The sequence below is a fragment of the Euprymna scolopes genome, chromosome 14, assembly GCF_053919585.1.
Source record: "Euprymna scolopes isolate OS-2025 chromosome 14, ASM5391958v1, whole genome shotgun sequence".
Lineage (NCBI taxonomy): Eukaryota > Metazoa > Mollusca > Cephalopoda > Sepiida > Sepiolidae > Euprymna > Euprymna scolopes.
The window spans coordinates 160153492-160167589 of NC_136495.1; the positions used below are offsets into that span (position 1 = coordinate 160153492).

Consider the following 14098-nt stretch of genomic DNA (forward strand, 5'->3'; position numbering starts at 1 on the left):
AAGGGGGAAGGAGTAGGGATATGGGTTTGAACGGCAACATGAGGGAGGGTGAATTGTTCCTTTGTTGTAGCATTCAGGTTTTCGAATAATGCATCTTGAGCCTGTGGTCAGCTGTTGGCTATCATTCATTTCACAAATGCTTTCTTCAGTCGGTTCATTTTCCTGTGTAATTCTTTCTTTTTGTAATATGGAATTGTCAGGCTGTATTTGGGACTGAGGGTGATCATCAGCTATGTGTGTTGCTTGATGGTGTCCTGGAAAGGAATGTTTTGACTCAGGCATTTTGCACAGGAATCGCCTGTTTTGGCGGTATCGTCGTCCGTTTCTTGCTTCCATTTCATAGGACCTACCCGTCATTCGTTTTCGGACTGTAGATTCCCTCCATTCTCTTGTGTTAAGGACTGTATGGCTGGACTCGAACATTATCACCCACGTTGAGGCCTTTTAGCTCTTTTCCCATCTTATGGTGCCTACCCCCCCCCTGTTTCCTCCATACTTCATCAGTTGAATGTGGGTAACGGGGCTTGAGCTTTAATTTGACAGCTGGTACCGTTGATCTTGTCCTTCTACCAAAGAGTTTTGTGCTGGGCTGGTGCTTAGTCCTTCAGTTGGTGCGTTGCATAAGTTCAACAGTCCCAGGAATGGATCTTCTCCTGACGCTTTGCATTTCTGGAAGATCCTTGAAAGTTGGGTGATTCTATTTATAAATGCTGCCGATATGAACTGACGAATAAAATTAAGCCTCCTTTTGCTAGCAAGAAATCAGAAACCAGAATTGCGCCATAAAAATATTGAATCTTTTAGTATTCAAACATATACCCTTTTCGTGTCCACAATAGAATGGTTCTTTTGCTATTTACCTTAAAAACTATAAAGTACAGAGGCTGTACAGAACAGTTACCTGCTGAAAATTCTTCATCTCCACTACATGTACAAAATAGCTACAATCCGAAACTCTCTGAGATTTAACATGATTTTCAATTCAAGAGATTATTGTCCTGACAGAAGACTTTACTTCGATGGACCAGAATCAAAATTCGAACTGTGGCAAGTGAAATCTTTAGGATATTTATGAATACAAAAGTTATATAACGTAATCCAGGCACAACCTTACAAACAGAAACTACCATGGGCATACAATTTACTCATGAAAAAGGAATTATTAAAAGGAATTGATTTAAGTGCATTGATAAAATCCTATTAAAGTTTGGAATCCAAGAATGTAAGAAATGTTCTAAACAAGTCGACAATGAAATTAATTAAAATACAGACAAAGAATCTGAAATAATTGACGATAAACTATACTGAGAGATATTAGGAAGCCTTATATATTTAACTAGCTTGGGTGCCCAGCGTCGTTCGGGTGTTTGGAGGTGTGCATTGAGCAAAAATAATAAAAAAGTGGTAGTAGGCAGGCAGACTCGAACCTGAACGGTGAGGGAGGAAAAAAAGTGACATCTTTGCTGCTGTGCCCATTTCCAGACCGGAAGTGACGAATGTTTAAATTAAGGCTAGTCAATCGAAAAGAGGGGGATAACTTTCGAAAATATTGGCGAAAAAAAGCGACCCCTCCCTGTAGAAAAGTGCCCAGTAAAGGATGAATGAATTAATGGTTTTAGCCAATTTTTCGATATTTGTGGTCTGAAGGGTCGAGCTTAAAACGATACCATTCTCGTGAAAATCCGTCGCCTCTGTTTAAAGTTTTAGGCAGACATGTAAGCATGCATACATTTAAACAGGTGAGATTTATATTACTAACTGAACTTTAAAGATATTATTTATCTGCAATATTCAATGTTACATGAACAAAATACACAGTTATATGCGGATAAAATCATTTTATTTTCAATCTGTTAAGGTTTACTGTAAAAATAGACAAAAACAAAATTTTTAAATTAAAAAGGTAAAATTCACAAAATAAGTGAAACATTCAATTAAACATGTTGGTAAAAAGTTTGAGTTTGCTTGCTATAGAGCAGCTTGTTAGGCATGTGAACTCCATGCACTTTCATTTGAATAAAATCGTCAGCGTGTGAAGTTTTAAGGTGCCTTTTCAGGGAAAAGCAGATGACAACAATAATCCACATGAGAAAACGATCCTGTCAGAGACAAAGCGCCGAATAGTTAGCAGACTTGAATAAACACAATAAACCATAGGTAGTTTTGATGGCATTATATATGTATGTAGTTCGTATGTAACCAGAGAGCATCAACTGGGTACATATTCCTATGCCGATGACTCACTAAGCAGTGACGTAGTCCTTTTTTCTCCATTTTCTTTTCCCTCATGTTGCGTGGATATGATTTCTGAATAGAACTTAATCAGAATTACTATACATCACATAGTTCTCTTCTAAAAATCTTGGACGACTTCAGATTCGTGAAGGCCGATGCAGATCACTAATTTCATCAGGAACTATTCCCTGGGGACTTTCTTCTATTGGGTCCATACAGTTTGCACTGTCATCTTGCATGCTTTGTGTGTCTCTATGTTGAGGAGAGTCCGATTGTTCCTTGAATGATGAATTGGGTTCGATATATTTGGGGATATTTATTTCATTTTCACTTCTGTTTTCATCGATGTTGTGATGGTTAGGGTGTTGTTCAACTTTGATATCACATTTCTTCACTTTGTACCTTTTCCCCCTAAACTGTCTATCTGTAAACTTCTGCACAGTAGAATAATGATCTCCACCTTCCATCACCATATATCTACTGCGGGCGTTAGTTTTCGCCCTACCTTGCTATAGATAGACGATCTCCCCAACTTTGACGTTGATCTTTATCTCAGTAGTTTTGCTCCGATCTTTATATTTAGCTGAGGCCTCGTTTCTTTTTAACCTATTTTGGTATTTTTCTTTAATCAGGTATTTTTGTCTTCTATCGATTGTTTCTCTCCAGTGGTTTGATCTCTCATTGTCCAAACTTCTAGGGAAGAGTAGACGTTTTCTCTAACTCTGCTGTTTATATTAGATATTATCATGGCCAACTCAGTATCTGTTATCTTACTGCCGAATAGTTTTTATTTGCATAATCCTGTATGAAATTCTGATACTGAGCGTTCACTAATTGGATTTTTGTTACAGTTCTTTATCTCTCAAATCTCTATTTTAATATGGAAGGATCCCAATAAATTGTCAGTGAATAGGGCTTGAAATTCAGAAGCGCCATCGACCCTGATCTTTACTTCATCACCCGATGGGGGATGGAACCTCAATACAGTTGTGATTAAACCATCTCTTAGAGATTGGCTGCTTTCTGATAATAGTAATGTTGCATCTGTTAGGGCAGAAACATTTTCTTGAACCAATAATACTAGTTTTTCTTTGTGTTTTACGACATCACCAGCGTACCAGCTCCCAATTTTATCTGGTGGTTTTGTTGAGGATTGTTTCTTGAATTGGCTTGGTATCTGCTTTAGTGACATGCAGGTGTGGCAACTATCTATGGTACGACTGATGGCGTTGTCCACATCCAGTGCATAGAATCCCATATTAAAATCTGTTTTAATTGGTGTTTACTGGCATGGTGAAGTTGTAAGTGTAGAACAACTAAAAAATACTCCTTGGGCAATGACGATTCTCTGTCTAGCTGGACGCAAGGCTTCCTCCTGTGTATCTATGATTAACCCATCAGCCACGGTTGATGAGAGTTTACAATGTTGTAAATACCTTTTAATAGTGGTTAAACCTTTCTCCTTCTTAGATGAAGTTCTGCCATCGCGTAATAGTCTATAAACTTATTGTAAGTCCGGATAGTCTGGTTGAGCTTGGATCCATGTGTTACGAGTCATGTATGGGATTGGACAATGACCAGCTAATATATCTTTTACAGTGATTTCTCTAATTACTGATGTCTCTAGGGTGTTGATAAATATAAAATTTGGGCATTTTTCCTCACAACAGATAGCGTTCCGGCTAGCATAATCTGATATATTATTTTCTTCTGGTATATGGGATAATTTAACAGAATATTGAAAGATAACACTCAGGAACATTGTGACTCTAGAGCTTACAGAGAATGCACCGCATTGAAATTTCTCATATGCTTGTACACAGGGGCGGCTATCTGTAAGCACTTTGGTAATGTGTTCTGATTGAATTATATATGGACTGAAGTGCTTGATAGCTGAAGCAATCCCCAGAGTTTCCAACTCACAGGCTAGCCCACCTGCTTGATTAGATGTTTTACGAGTGTTGAATAAACCTGTGAGGTGAGCTTTGTCTCCTCTCAAGATGAAAAGGGATGCTGCTAAGCCAGCAGAAGTCGTAGTTGCATCTGTAATTATTTGTAGTTGATCCTCTCTTCTAGGTAAGGTCTAGGTAAGGTCAGGATTTTAGCTTACTTAAGGTGTTCTTTTGCTTTGAATGCTTCCTCCAGGTTTGACGTCCGTTGGATTTTGTCATTTGATGAACCTGTTGCGCAGACTTTATCAAGAGGAGCTAAAAAATCCGAATGCTTAGGTATGACTTTACCCAGGAACTTGTAGGATCCTATGAATGATCTCATGTTTTTGATGGTTTCAGGAGGATCACAGATAGCCAAAGTATTCAGACGATGGCTTGTAGCCTTGAGCGTTCCCCTGGTTCATTGCCAACTTAGGATTTCTGTTGAGGCCGGACAGCAAATAATTTTTGATGGGGACAATCTTGAATTATTCTTATGTAGAGTTAATAACACTTCTTCCCATACACTGTTAAGCTCCATGGGTGTATTGGCGCCGACATATAGGTCATCGGCCAATTTTACCACCGATCCTTTAATCATCAAGTTACCAAATACTTTGAATGTTAATTGTTCTTAAGTGGATTCGGAGCCTGGGAGATCCATTACTGCTCTGGTATAGACATATACTCCACGGAATGGTGTGCAAACACCTACATATTTCATTGATCATTTGGCCAAGGGTATCTGAAAATATGCTTATTTCAAATTACATTTAATGATGTATTTGAACTGAGCGATATGTTTCATGATATCATCAACTTTAGGCATGAGAGCAGGTTGCGGTTTCATATATCGGCCCAATTCTGTAAATGCAGTTACTAGTCAATGATCTCCTGAAGATTTTGCAACGAGGAATGAAGGACTTACATATTCTGCGGTAATATTTATGTCTTCTCGTCGCACGAAGATACCTTGCTGATATAGTTCATTAATTTTTGTTTGGAGTAGTTCTACGTTCACTCGGTTATACATAGAAACGCATCCCTTTCTTTGTGGTGGCAGTGATGTACTCATATTTATTCTATGTTGAAAGTTACCAGATTTTCCATTGTAGCATGCTAGTGATGGTGAAAATACTTGACTGTACTTTTTGTCTCATGGAAGGTGGCCTTTTCATCTTGATTGACGATGTTTGAGGGGTCCACAGAAATTTCTGCTGATCTGTCCGATTGCTCAGAGACCAGAATCAGTGGAGGTGACTTTGAAGTATCATGAGAGGCACCTGAGTAGTATAGCGTATCTAGCATATTTGTTCATGTCGCTTGATAAGCACAGGTGTGGTTAAATTGTTTGTGAGGGTTATTTTGTTGTATTCTGGTTCGGTTATTTTACATTGGATCCAGTAATTATGGTTATCAGTGTACCTGGGCTCCACCGAAATTGTTTCACTTTGGTATTCTGGTGGTTTTGGTAAAACTATGTCTGAACCAGGTAGTAAGCAGGCTTGACGTGGGATGCATAATATGCTTGCTGCTCCAACATTAGCACATCTTTTTATGCTTATGTATTTGAAATTGCAGCAATCTCCAAGGTACACACAGTTTGTGTTTGCATAAAGATAAATATCATTTATGTCCATGAATAGCATACCACCTAAAATTGCACAATTTAAATCTTTTACCACAAGCCTATGAAAATGAAAGGAGTGCGTTTGTTTTGTGATTGGACATTTTCTGGAAACATTAAAGTGAACCTCACCTGTTATTTCCATAGGAGAGACACCATCTGCCATGTGGGCTTTGTGGGTGCTAGGTAAGATATTCAGTTTGAGATGTCATGTTTCACTCTTTCTAATTTGATTACTTTATGCGCTGGTGTCAAGTGTAACATCTGCATCTTCTTTGTAAAGTGGGAGTTAGGTCTTCTTCATTCTCTAGTTTTGCTCTGCAATGCTTGATAGCTGAATCTTTTGTAATTAGACTATCCTTCATGAACGAGTAGCACCTTTCCCAGAGAGCCTCTCTTGTTTCAGTGGCGCCGCATTTAAAACTGAACATGTTCATGATATTCGTTCCAGATTTGCTATAATCATAGTATTGTCAGAGCTTATCAAATATTTCGTCTATACTATGTGCCTCTTCTTTAATGCTAATTTTTTCAGGGTACAAGTACCACTTTCCGACATGCAATATAACGCGACTTGTAATCTTTGTACTTTTAAACTTAATATTTCCAGGAAAACTTTTGCATATCCTTAGTCAATGACTATGACTGTTTTCGTTTGTAGAATGTATTATCGTCAAAAGCTGAATTCTTCTGAATCCCACGGCAGCCACCACGTGTGAGACTTTAAGGTGCGTTTTCAGGGAAAAGCGGATGACAACAATAATCCATTTGAGAAAACGATCCTGTCAGAGACAAGGCATGGAATAGTTAGAAGACTTGAATAAACACAGTGCCGTAGGTAGTTTTGACGGCATTATATATGTATGTACTTCATATGTAACCGGAGAGCATCTCAACCAGGTACATATTCCTACACCGAGTAATCACTAAGCAGTGATGCAGCATCTTGTTGTTTAAACTCTCTTCGTCAAGCCAACCTGCAAAATCAGCAAAAATATCTTACATACCAGTACCTTCCACTTCTTGGTGTTTGCTCTTTGAACAAGATTGAGGAAACTTCCACTGCTTTTGGTATGGATGTATATATTCCACCGTCCAACTTTTTGATGACATCGGATATCATAGAGAAAAACCCATAGATTTACAGAGCAAAAATGAAGCACTATTTCCCCCTACGCTTGACTGAGAAATTTTTTCTAGAAGAAATTGTCATGTAATAAGTTTCTTTACATAAAACGTGGCAGAGTTAGAAAGGGGCCTTACAGGCAATGTCGATAGCTTTGCTTAGGTTGATGAAAGTAATAGAAAAGCGACTGTCTCTGTTCATTTAGCAGGGTTGATTTTCCTGCTTAAAACCAAGATGGGATGTAATTTTTTCGCAGTTTTGAGGGCTGTCGCCTTGCTAAAGTAAATGTAAATATCTAGCTCTTCTCAGCAATTTAATCAATGGCAACTTTTTTACAGAATAAAATTACTGGTAGTGCTCAATGCACATCTCATTCTGTTAGATAAAGTCTAATATTATGTCAATGAAAGTTGACCTTAGGGATACTATCTTGTGTATGCTTAGACCAAAGGCCTACAGCGAGCTATCGCAAATACCGTAACTATTGCTGACCTCAGCTAGATAAATTCACAAATGTTTAGCCAGTAGTCATATTTAAAGTATTAAGTCATCTGTTAGGCATCGTTTGTAGTATTTTATAAATCTGCCTTATCTTTCTTTTGTTTGTGCTGAGGACTTCTCTTTTTGGTGTTTATTGTTGGCTCTAATTCAGTAATATCTGCATTGAAATCGTCCAAGTTTGCCTCTCTCCTTCTCACGTGCAAGCTGTGGAATTGTAAATATCATAAAGGATGTGTACATACCTGTTCTCAACATTGCAATCAAGTCAGTTTTTTTATTGTATTAGCAAAGGATGAGCACAGCTGGTCTTGATATGATATGAATTGTTCCATTGATTTACTGCCAAACAACAAATTAGTCGATGTCACAGTAACATGTGGTTGGCACGGAGTTAAGTGAAGATTGATGTGATTACAAGGGAGAAAATCCAAATATTTTAAAAGGACATTGATATAAATAGAAAGACTTTCTTACATTCAAACATTTTATTTATTTGTGTTATATAGACATCTGATTGTTCATTAAGTATCAGATAATTGCGTTTCTTTTGAGTTTTTTTACGGGATTTTGTTGGATTAAACAAGATAAATCTTGCTCATTGATTAATAACTACACTGTTGAAAGAAAGAATTCATCATGTCGGTATATTCTTATAGTTAATTATAATATCAGTTAACTTTGTTTTCCTTGTGGTTTTCACTGATTCAAAAAATAACTCTCATTACATGCATTGGAATCTCTACAAGTTAGTGCAATTTTCTCATATACTTTAGTTTGATGTTTTGTCGACGATATCTTTATTCGACTATCGTAATCATTTTATTTAAATATTCAGTACATGTTATTTTGGATTGGGTATATACATATGCTGAGATATTCTGATAAACTTCTGTGCCAAGAGATGAAGAGCTGCAAGGGTATTTGCTTGGATGAATAAAAATTGATTAAGAGTTAAGTTTATATCCCAATTGTAGGTATTGGCTTTCATGCAGAATACTGTTTTATCGATTCCTGGTGCTAAAATTAGATGAAGAGTTAAGTTCATCTCTCAGTGCTATTTTAACAAATGGAATTTATAACTTTCATGGGTGCCATCTGTATTTCATTAAAGATCTGCCTTGCACTCATTGTATCTGAGTATTTGTAAAAATTGGTTTTATTTATGTCAGTCTAATCCGACCTTTTCTCGAGAATTTTTTTTTATTTCATGTAATAAAATATCGTTCAAATATCGGGAATATTCTAATATTTTACAAGTTTTTTCCTGTTTTCATAATGGATTCTGTATGACATATGTTCCAACTATTACATGATGCTGTGTTCAATATGAAACTTTTTACAAATTGTTCACTGGGGATATTTACACACTCCATTGTGTCGCATCGTATAGTAGCCAGTCACCAGAACATTATAGCTGGATGTAAGGTGGATTTACTTTTGTATGAGTTCTTACATTGCTTACTTCATTTTAATTTTAAAGAACTAGAATATTCATATATTCTACAAGAATATGAGTTTTGCATTTTTGTTTTATTTTCTACCAGTCCAAGTTATCATAAATCAAAGGCCCATTACCTGGGGATAATAGTTGAGCTCTGTATAAGATACACACATATTCGAATATTCCATTAAATTTCTTTATATCTCAAAGATAGAAAGAAATTGAGAACAAAATTTTCCTCTCCCTAATGAACCATTTTATTATGTTATAGTATTTAACTCTTTTGGGTTTCTTAAACTTACTGGATTTCTGGATAAAATATCATCTGGTCTAGTGGAGTATCCAGCTGTGTGTTGCTACTTCAGGTAACATCTATTGGAGAGGGATAAACCATATTTTGATCTTATTTGAGCTGTGAATATATGATTTTGAATACTTTCTTTCCAGTTGGCCTTAAAGTTTATTTCAGTAGGCATTCAAGTTCTCTCCTTTCATGTTCCCAATGTGAGTTCTTAAATGTCTCAGTAAATGTGATTTTTGAGAAAAAGAATATGCACATACTTCACAAGAATGTGGTTTTTCTCCAGTGTGTGTTCTAATATGCCTCAGCAAATGTGATTTATCAGAACAAGAATATTCACAGACTTTACAAGAATATGGCTTTTCCCCAGTGTGAGTTCTTATATGCTTCACTAACGTTGATTTAACAAAACAAGAATATCCACACACTTCACAAGAATGTGGCTTTTCGCCAGTGTGAATTCTCATGTGTGTCACTAACGTTGATTTATTAGAAAAAGAATATCCACATACCTCACAAGAATGTGGCTTTTCACCAGTGTGAATTCGCATGTGTGTCACTAACGTTGATGTCTGAGAGCAAGAATATCCACACACTTTACAAGAATGTGGCTTTTCACCTGTGTGGGTTCTCATATGTGTCACTAATGTTGATTTATCAGAACAAGAATATCCACACTCTCCACAAGAATGTGGCTTTTCCCCAGTGTGAATTCTCATATGTGTCACTAACGATGATTTTTGAGAACAAGAATATCCGCACACTCCACAAGAATGTGGCTTTTCTCCAGTGTGGGTTCTCATATGTGTCAGTAACGTAAATTTTTGAGAAAAAGTGTATCCACAGACTTCACAGAAATATGGTTTTTCGCCAGTGTGTGTTCGCATATGTGTCACTAACGATGATTTTTGAGAAAAAGTATATCCACACACATCACAAGAATGTGGTTTTTCCCCAGTGTGTGTTCGCATATGTGTCACCAACGTTGATTTTTGAGAACAAGAATAACTACACACTTCACAAGAATGTGGCTTTTCCCCAGTGTGTGTTCGCATATGCTTTACTAATGATGATTTTTCAGAACAACAATAACTACACACTTTACAAGAATATGGCTTTTCCCCAGTATGAATTCTCATATGTATCACTAACGTTGATTGTTTAGAGCAAGAATATCCACAGAATGTACAAGAATGTGGCTTTTTTTCACTGTGTACCTGCATGTTTCACTAGAATTTTTCCTGGAACAAGATTATTAACGTATTTATTAATAATATGGCAGTTTATCATGGATTCCCTCGTCTTTATCGACAGATTGTGAAACTAATTTCATTTCATGCCAAGAGAAACTTAAATATCTAGCATTTTATTGTGTTACTTGTGCAAAAGTAGTTTGTACTGTATAAAATATTATCTTTTCCAAAGTAGCATTCTATTCTGCAATTTTTAATTCGATCTCTTACTACGATATAATTAATTGGAACATTAAACACATATTTCAAAATATATGTTCCTTGAAATGTGTGACGTTTAATAACTATTACATAGATGTTGAAATAAAATTTCAAACAGATATCTCTGTTGACTTCCATGTCAGACAATAATTGTCTATAGAATAATGTTTAAAATAATGATCCATTAAAATAAAATGGTCCAAGCAGGAACATCTGTAAATAAATGAAAATCAATATTTTAGTATCATTATTCATATACGATCATTGTCTGTTAAATTAGGTTCATCAAAATAGTTGTTGTTGCATACAATTGTTTCTTCTTTCATAAAATACATATGCTGTTGTTTTTTGAAGGAGACAGCCATTGGTTTTTAGTTAAAAATGAAGTAATAAGGATCGAATATAATTATTATTAAAGGAGAATGGTGGAATTGAATGCAGTTATTAAAAGTTAAAATGAATACATATTGTTAGTTAAACGCAGGAATGCAGTGAAATTATCCATTGTAGTAAGGAATGCAACATTAAAATAACTTATGAAACACAAGAATGCGGTAAACAGAAAGTCATGTTGGTTAATTTGGGTCAAAGCAGGAATAATGGAACAATGAAATTAAGGAATGTCCTTGTGTTGCCAGGACGTGTGTTGGAGGCATGTGAATCGGACGCAGAAGTTTGGTCTGTGTGTTGATGTCACATAGAATTAATATATATATATATATATATATATATATATATATATATATATATATATATATATATATACTTCAGTTAGACTACAAACAGTTCAGTTGGTGTCAGATGGCGAGTTGTAGAACAGCACCAAGAAAGGCTGAGTTAGGCGAAGCTCATTAGGAAGCGAAGGGGAGAAAAGACGACACAATTTAGCAACTTTGCCAGGCATCGGATTCCCACCACGACCACAAGGTAATGTGTTTTTTCTGTTTATATTCTTGTCTTGTATAATGAACTTTGTATGTGAACCCCTTCCAAAAGTCGACTATCTCCCTCTTCAATAATGCATTTCCCACCTTCTGTAAATGATTTCCTTTACACATCTTCACTATCTCTTCTATTATAAATGTTGTCTCATCCCCATTCTGAACAACTCCACAATACAACAATACTTGATATGTGAATTTGCAAAATTGTCAAAAATATTAAGAACATTTTCTTAAAATGGACATATTTATTTCTCCAAAAGTCACAGATACACTTGAAAAAGTTACAGTAAAAGTTTTTTTCTAGTTTATTTTTTTTATTAGTTATTATTTATTTCTGTCTCATGTATTTTCCATTTATCAATACTTTAAACCAATCTAAGTTTTGTTTGAAGAGAAATATCCGTTTGCCCTAATTCATCTGTGCTTTAAAATTATTTGAATCTACAGGCATTAAATTTACTAGCAAGTTAATGTTTTATGTTTAAATATCTAATTATGTAATTTGCTAATTATATAACACACTAACAAATACTTTGATGATATTACGAAGGCTGCTTCAAAAAAGGTGGATTTTTACATCCGTCTAGATAATTACTTAGACATGAGCATATACTATACCTCTACAATGCTCATATTAGCACACATATTGTGTATTGTTGGCACATATCGTCTCGTGTAGATATTACAACTATCTTCGTCTTATACAATGTTTAAAAATAGTCTTAAATCTAATAAGTCCGGCAACTACGTCAAAGTTCCAACCATTGCTACAATACCACAATACTGCATTACTATTCCTGTTTTCCAAGTATTTTAATGATGTTTTTTATGTTACCTTCATCGTCATAATTGTTGTTGCCTGCCGTTTCAACCAATTATTCCTCTGACTTTTGTCAGGTCGTTAACCACAACGAGATAGGAATGCTGAGTCTCTTAGCTGTATCCTCAATAATTACTGGCTTCCATTGTTGTCTCACCACATTTTAGCCAACTAATCCCCTGGCCAGCATTGCGTATGATTGAAATTGTTATCTTCAGAAAATAAATAAATAAATATACAAATTACTCATCTCAGATGCTTCCAATAATAAAAAAAATGTACCATTCGGTATGGACCCTATGATAGAAGACCAAATAAGAATGATCAACCTTTGGTGCTCCTGGCACAGTGAATAGAGGCAATTAATCTTTACAGTTCCTGGTGAGCATTTTTGTAGATAATGGTTTCAATCCTACTCCACGCCAACCAAAGGATTAGTTGGCCAAAACGTGGTGACATGAGAACAACTATGGAAGGCAGTAATTAATCAATTCTGATGTTAGGACTTCTTTACTGCTCCCACACCTCTGATCATCCCTCACAAACTCTCTTCGTTCCTTGAATCTCTTATGCACCTACAAAAATCACTTCTAATTCATCTGAATGTTAAATGTTTGTAACCACAGAATTTAACTTAAATTTTTTTAAAATAAATAATAACAGATAAAAAACTTTTCAAATAATTGATAACAGATAATAAAACTATTTTAAATAACTAATAACAGATAATCAATTTTAAATAACTAATAACAGATAATCAAACTATTTAAAATAACTAAGAACAAATAATAAAACTACTTTAAATAACTAATAACAGATAATACAAACATTTTGAATAACTAATAATAGAAGATAAAACCATTTTCAAATAACTAATCACAGATATTTTTTTTTATAAGTAATAACATATAATAAAAACGTTACTATATTTCTATAGGTTTGACGTTTTGATTTCTTAAATGTTCAGTAATTAGTACATAACTAGAATGAAAAGAAATGGGACCAACAGCAATGATATCCAATCAACAAAACATAAGCTATGTCAGATTGAGGATAAGAATTTTCGAGCCTATTTTGATGTTGATAAGTTGAATTAAAGTCAGCTTATCTTAAAATTCATGTGGACCAGAAGCTATGGCGGTAATAATTACTTGAATGTTACGGTCAGATTTATTGTTTAACTAGATTGGGATTTGGATTAAATTCCGCACCAAAAATCATAACAGTGCTGTGTTGACTAAAATTGATGCAGTGAAAGGCACCTGTTCTTATATTAATGATGTACTGGTAGATGCGACAGTGGTGATTGTTGAAAGGATGAGAGACTATGTCAACAAATATAGGCTGACAGCAAAACCATCAGAGTCGTTACAAAATGAAATCACTCTAGGTGTGATATTACAGTTGAATGAGGAAGGAAAGTTTATATTTGTACAAGGAAATGATATCCCTAAAGTCAAGGATGGCCCAACTAATCAAGAAATTCCTCAATTTGCAGAAGATTTGTTGGTCATTACCCTGAGATCGGATGATTACAGACAACATGCAGCTTTATCAAAAGGCAGACAGGTACATATTAGTGGGAGGATGCAATTAACCAAGATGGGCTGTGCATGATAAAAGAGGTCTCTCTCTTCTTTGGATCCTGTATTTTTCAAACGTTGTTTTAATTTTAGTTAAAGAGGACTGCTATTTTTCTTTGTATAACTGACCTAATC

The 14098-nt window shown here is 35.3% G+C and overlaps 1 long non-coding RNA gene across 1 annotated transcript in view; it reads right to left on the reverse strand.

Moving 5' to 3' along the window:
* Positions 1 to 1823: 1823 nt before the first annotated feature.
* Positions 1824 to 14098, reverse strand: part of LOC145293320 (uncharacterized) — a 44988-nt gene continuing 32713 nt past the window's right edge. The window contains exon 2 of the long non-coding RNA XR_013869714.1: positions 1824 to 10829. This is a non-coding gene — a long non-coding RNA (uncharacterized LOC145293320). The remainder of the gene's footprint in view (positions 10830 to 14098) is intronic.